The 6,000-nt window shown below is 55.2% G+C and overlaps 1 protein-coding gene across 1 annotated transcript in view; it reads right to left on the reverse strand.

Annotated features, from left to right (window-relative positions):
* Positions 1–5,614, reverse strand: part of CDH22 (cadherin 22) — a 56,199-nt gene extending 50,585 nt beyond the window's left edge. Inside the window, exon 1 of the mRNA XM_015882098.2 lies at positions 5,353–5,614. The gene's annotated coding sequence lies outside the window, so the exon portion shown is untranslated. The remainder of the gene's footprint in view (positions 1–5,352) is intronic.
* Positions 5,615–6,000: the final 386 nt, after the last annotated feature.

Here is a 6,000-nt window from a genome sequence, read left to right on the forward strand (position 1 = left end):
CAAACCCACCTGAGGGTTTGTCTGATCCAAACTCAGGCAGCAACACAGAGACATTTGGGAAGGGTGCGGTCGTTTCTCAGCCCCCGGCAAGCCTACCTCAGCCATTGCCCACTGGAGGATCCTGCTTCTAATCTCATCTCTCAGAGCACCTTTCAAATTAATTCGTTAATTGGCGTGTCAGGCTGCACATAGGAACGGAGGATGCCTGGCTCCCTCTGCCGGCACGAGGCCCGAGGAGCCCCACGCCCTCCCTTCCCCAAAAACATTGGGACCCCAACGCTGCTCTGCACGCAGCACCTCGGGGGGCACAGCCTGAATCCCACCGGGGGAGGCTCCCGAGGAAGCACCCTGTCCCTGATCACACTGCTGGGGAGAAGAGCACATCCATGGAGAGGGGGGCCGGGGAGGGGGGTGGTGGTCATTGCAAACAGGCGCTCAGCCGACTTTTAGAAGTTTTGAGCTGGGACGTCGCTTCCTGAGGGCTGTGCTGATGCTCTCCAAGGGCTCTGCTGTATCGCCACCGGCTGAGCTCTGAATGCTCCTCAAGGAACTGCTCACTTCATGTCCTTCACCTTCCAGACTCAGAGGGGAAGACAGCTGCCCCTCACACACAGCACAGCCTCCAGCAGCCCCACTGGCCATGGGGGCAGCAAAGGGGAGAGCATCTCTGTACTGTTCAGAAACAGAACAGTGAAAAATCCAGAAGAGCTCATGGCCTGGGGTGACTCCAGAGTGAGCTCGTGGTGATGAGGGGTGGCGGTGTCCTGTCTCTGATTTCTCTGCTTATCAATCTACTTTACTCATCTCAGACTGTATCTCTCTTGAAAGGATGCTGAGGTGCCGGCTGGGGAGAGGAGGTGCTCAGAGTTTAGGAGCCACCGTTGGCAGCAAGGATTACCAGAGAAACAGCATTCTGAGGATTGCAAATTCCAGGAAGCAGCTGCAGTAGGAGTGGAGGGAGATAATCCCAGTGTGACAGAGAGGGAAGGAAGTGGGACCAGGAAACAGAGCACAGCATCCTCAGGCACATACAGAAATCACTGCGCTGCTCCCTATGAGCCTCAGCCTCCCCACAGCTCACCCTCTATCAGTCACAGCCTACCAACCCATCCCTTTCCCCATTCCTGCACACAGCACTGTGTGCCTGTGCCCCTACTTGTGCATGGGCTTCTGCCAAAAGAAACACAGTGCTTTTGAGGCTCTATTTATTGCCCAGGATGTTTCTATGGAGATTCCCATCATTGGCTGCAAAAGGCTTCTGGCCATCAGCATCTTCAGGTGGGCTGAGGGTTTCAAGCTGCAAATCACCAGCATTTCTTATTGCTATCAGCCACAGTTAATTAGGAAAAAAAATTAGCAAAACCTACTTGAAGTGGTGAATGTGAGTGAAGCAATGTTGCAAGTAAAAAGGAGTGGTCCTGCAGCCTTTTTCCCTCAGTGTCCTCTGGAGTGCTGTAGCACGGCAGAGCAGGAAAAAGGGGTAGAGGCATCTGTAAAAGGGGATTGAACAGAGTTCTGCTGTGATGATTCCTGGGTGGGAAGGCTTAGCAAGGCTCGCACAGCTGTACCCTTGCAGCACAGGGGTGCTTACCCTGTGCAATAGCTGGCCCTGGCATGCTGCTTCCCAAAGGAAGGCCGGGATGCTCTCAGCTCTGTTCAGTGAACACCTGACCAAATGCTGCAGCCGCAGACTCGTGGCTGTTGCTGACAAGCACCAGGTCCATCATCACCTCCATCACACCCACAGCTTCGTTCCTTTGTCAGCCACTCAGTGCCAAAATCAGCACAGGAGAGAGGTGAGGCAGTTCTCTGCACAGCAGACCCTGCACACAACAGTTTGCTGTGTGTGTTAATAGGCACCAGCCCTGCAGCGTGTGAACTAAACCGCGGGTCCCTTACAGTGGAGCCCGAATTAGAAGGAGCAGCACAGAGCACAGTCACTTTCTGGAAAGCACCTTGATTTTCAGCACAGCTCCTGGAGCAGCAGGGAATGATCCAGCCAGAACCTCACCCCTGGGCTGCAGGTGGATGGGCCGGCTGCTTTCTGTGCAGCCTCAGCCTTAGCAGGGTCTGTCCTTTACGTTTTGTTCAAGTAAGTATTATGGGATCTTTCAGCCTCCACAGGAAAAGAAGGACCCCACACCCCCTGCAGGCATGGCAGACAGCCTCCAGGGTGGGGAAAAGCAGCAAGTACTGAAAAAGACATCTGCTTTTGCTATGCAGACATTGCACCACAGAACCAGCAGTACAGTGTCAGCCAACAGCATGGCACAAAGCTATCTCCTCCTAATGTAGCACAAAATAAACACAAAACGAAAACTGAAACAAACAAAAAAGAAACAGAAGTGAAAGAGATATAGGGCTAACATGAGGTGAAGTCTTCATTATGGAGTCATAGAATGGTTTGAATTGGAAGGGACCCTTAAAGGCCATCTGGTCCAACTCCCTGCAGTGCACAGGGACACCCACAGCTCCATCAGTGCTCAGAGCACCAGCTTGACCTGATTGCCTGCAGGGATGGAGCACCCACCTCATCTCTGTGCTGCTGCCTCACCGCCCTCACTGTAAAACCTTCTTCCTTTACATTCAATCCAAATCCCCCTTCTTTCAGTTTAAAACCATTTCCCTTGTCCCTGCTCAAGAGTCCACCCCCTCCCTTACAGCCCCTCCAGGCGCTGACAGGCCACTCTCAGCTCTCCCCACAGCCTCTTTTTCCCTTCTGGGCTGCACAGTTCCAGCTCTCCCTGCCTGTCATTGCAAGGAATCAAGTTGAAATTAACTGGGGTGTGCTGTGTTCCCTTTACAAGCTTTGCAAATAACACAGTGTCATCGATGACTGCAAAAAGAATTGTGATCGGGGGGGAAAAGTCTCTGCAATGGCAACTGGTGGGGTCAGAGCAACTCCCACTGTCCCTCCACTGTTCTCTGAAGTGGAATCCAATGCTCAAAGTGGATGCAGCTGCAGGCACAGATGACCCGTGGGCACCCAACTGCAGACCCACAGCCCTAAAATGAGCTCCCCATGCCTTTGGTTCACACAAGGGCAGGGAAAGCTGACGGGCAGCATTTTGCTGGCCAAACCCAATTTCTACATGAAGTTCATCAAAAATCAGATCCTCCTAAACAGGCCGTGCCTTAGGACGTGTGGACTTATCCACAGAGAAGTGTCACTCCTTGTAAACTCAAAGACAGCCGCATAACAACATGGTTAAAAGATACCCACACAAACCCGTGCGTGGTTGTATTCTTTTGTACAAATGCTGTTTGGTGATCTGATGGCAAAAGAAAACAAATGTCACCATGCTACTTCAATGTGGTCTGCTTTAGTTATCAAACATGGGCTCTCAGGATGATTGGTTTCAGTCGCCACTTGTCTGTCCTAGGTATAAAATCACCGTGTCGTATCACAGGCAGTGCACCACAAAGCAAAGGACTTGTATTATTTTAAGGAAAAAAGCTGCTTTTTTTAACCTATGAAACAGCACCCACTTTTTTTTCCTCCACAAGCCCATCAGTTCCAATGTCATATCACCACCATTTCATACAGAGACCAAGTTTTACCTGCTCCAGCCTCCACTTAGCTGGAGCAGAGATGTACGCAGTACCGAGGTCAGTACAGACTCTGGGCCATCTTATCCCATTACAGTGGGCTCTCCCCTGTGCAACTCTCAGGGTCCTGTCAGCATTTCCAGGGATTCCATCAATAAGCAGCAGACCCACCTTTTGGCCTCGAACACAAATAAACGGAGTATCAGTACAGCAAAACCATTTCAGACTCTTGTTTCCATTTTCCCCCGCTATGCGATACCCAAAGCCAGACAAGCAATTTATTTCCAGCCTTTGAAAACTGATGTGCCAGGATCACAATCTTCAACCCTGATAAGTGTTTGCTGCACATACTCCTTAACCGGTGCTCATGAGAAAGGTGGAGAGCATCCACTGGTCTCTGGGAAAACTAAGTGCAGCCGGGGCTCATAGCTGGGCACCAGGTCTGCAGGAGCACACTGTGCAGGAGCACATTCTGTAGGCTTCAGCAGAAACATTAAGTCCTCTGAACAGATCCCAAAGAAACCATCATCACCCGGGGTTTCCTTACCTGGGATTTCCTCAGTGGCATGAAAGACTACAGGACCGGCTGCTGCTGCAACACACACGTAACAGCACAGCACCAAGCCAGCAGCAGACAGGGAGAGGCACATGTCCCTGATTCTCTGTGAGCTGTGGAGAAGCAGAGCTCTGGTGGAGCGTCCTTCTTACCCCTCTTAGGTGCAAAGCTTTCCCTGAAATGCACTGTGCTGTCTTAGGAAGTTACCCCTGAACTCTGCTCCTGCTTCTCCTTGCTGCTACCCGCACCATCATGCCTGTAACTGTTCTTGCTCATGTATAAAATGAGGTTAGGAGAAAAGACAGCGCAGATCTCCACATACAGTACAACTGAATGTTACAACGACCAGAAATCACACAAAAGAAGAATGGATGCATCAACCACATCCCTCCTTGCCCTGCTGGCACGGCGAGCAGCAGTGGGAGCCTGGCTGCCACGGGATGAGCTCCCAGGGCACTCAGCACCCGGCGCTGGTGTGAGTGCTGTGGCTGTGCACGCAGGAGGGGCAGGCGCAGCTGCAGCCCTTGCCCTCAGCAGGGCCCTGCGCAGCCATTGGGGAACCACGTTTTCAATTAGGAAAGTGCCAGTTTTAGCACCGTTATTTTTTTTAGCACGGTTATTTATAGTTTGTTGTTGGAAAAAAACAGAAAAAAGAAAAATAAAACCAACCAACAACAACAAACACCACAAACGTGGCTCCACACAGAGAGATGCTCCCCTGCCTGCTGAAGGGACGCGGGCAGGACTCCTTGGGCAGCTCAGCCTCACGTTCACACCCGTCCCCGAGCGTGCAGCTGGCATGGAGGGCTCCGGGCTCACTAAGAAAAATGAGATCGTTCTTGGGTAGGAAGGAGCTCCAAGAAGCTGCTTGAAGGTTGCACCGGTTTAAAAAGAGCCGCAGCTCCGTGAGAACCCGAGCCCTTTATTGAAGGGTACGCCGAACCACGCAGCTGCCAGAGCCCTGGGTACCACCAGCGATGCCCAACGGCGCATAAATCCAAGTCCTCACCCGCCCTGCGGAGCTGAAGCGCTCAACGCTACGGCCGCGGAGCGTTGAAGGGGCGGCGGGGTGCGGTGCTGCGGCGGTCCCGGGCCGGTCGGGGTAGGGCCGAACCCGCACAGCCCCGCGGGGAGCGCCCGCCGCAGCCTCTCCGAGCGGCACTAAAGTTTGCGGCGCTGCGATGGACGGGGAAGTTGGGCTCCCCCCGCGTTGCGCCGCCCGCCCCGCCGCCCGCAGCGCCTCTTACCTGGGGCGGCGGCCGCGACGGTCCCCCCGCGCGGGGCTCCCGGCCTCCAGCGGCATCCTGCGCCGCTCCCCGGCACCGAAAGGATCCCGGCGGCCCCGAGCGGAGCGGAGCGCAGCGGCTGCTGGCACCGGGCGGGCACGGAGCGAGGCGGGGCGCGGGCGGCGGGGTGTGTGGCTGGGGATGCATGTGCGGCGAGAGCCGCCTTCCTCCCCCTCGCTTCCTTCGCTCCCTTCCTTCCCTCCTTCCCCGCCAGCCCTGCCCAGCCCAGCCTCTGCTGGAGACTCTGAGAATGCAGCGCCGGGTCCCCGCCCGGGACCGGCCCTGGGGTCCCGCCCCGGGGACCGGCGAGCTGCGAGCTCCGGGTACGGGCTGCGGGGACCTGCTCCACGCCTGCCCCCGGGGCGGCCCGAGCCCAGCCTTACGGACCAGCCGTCCCCTCGGCTCCTATTCCTTCAGCATCCAGATACCAAGCCGCCTAGGGTTCGCTGAGAGATTGGGGCCATCCCGGAGTTAGGGGGAGAGCCATGGCGCTGAGGGCACGGGGCGCACCTCACCGCCGGGAGTCACCCATGGCTGAGAACGCACAAACACAGTGCGTGGCAGCATAGAGCCGAATTGAGCATCCATAGGGCGGGGTGACCCCAGGCT

Source organism: Coturnix japonica, chromosome 20, assembly GCF_001577835.2.
Source record: "Coturnix japonica isolate 7356 chromosome 20, Coturnix japonica 2.1, whole genome shotgun sequence".
In the NCBI taxonomy this organism is placed as follows: domain Eukaryota; kingdom Metazoa; phylum Chordata; class Aves; order Galliformes; family Phasianidae; genus Coturnix; species Coturnix japonica.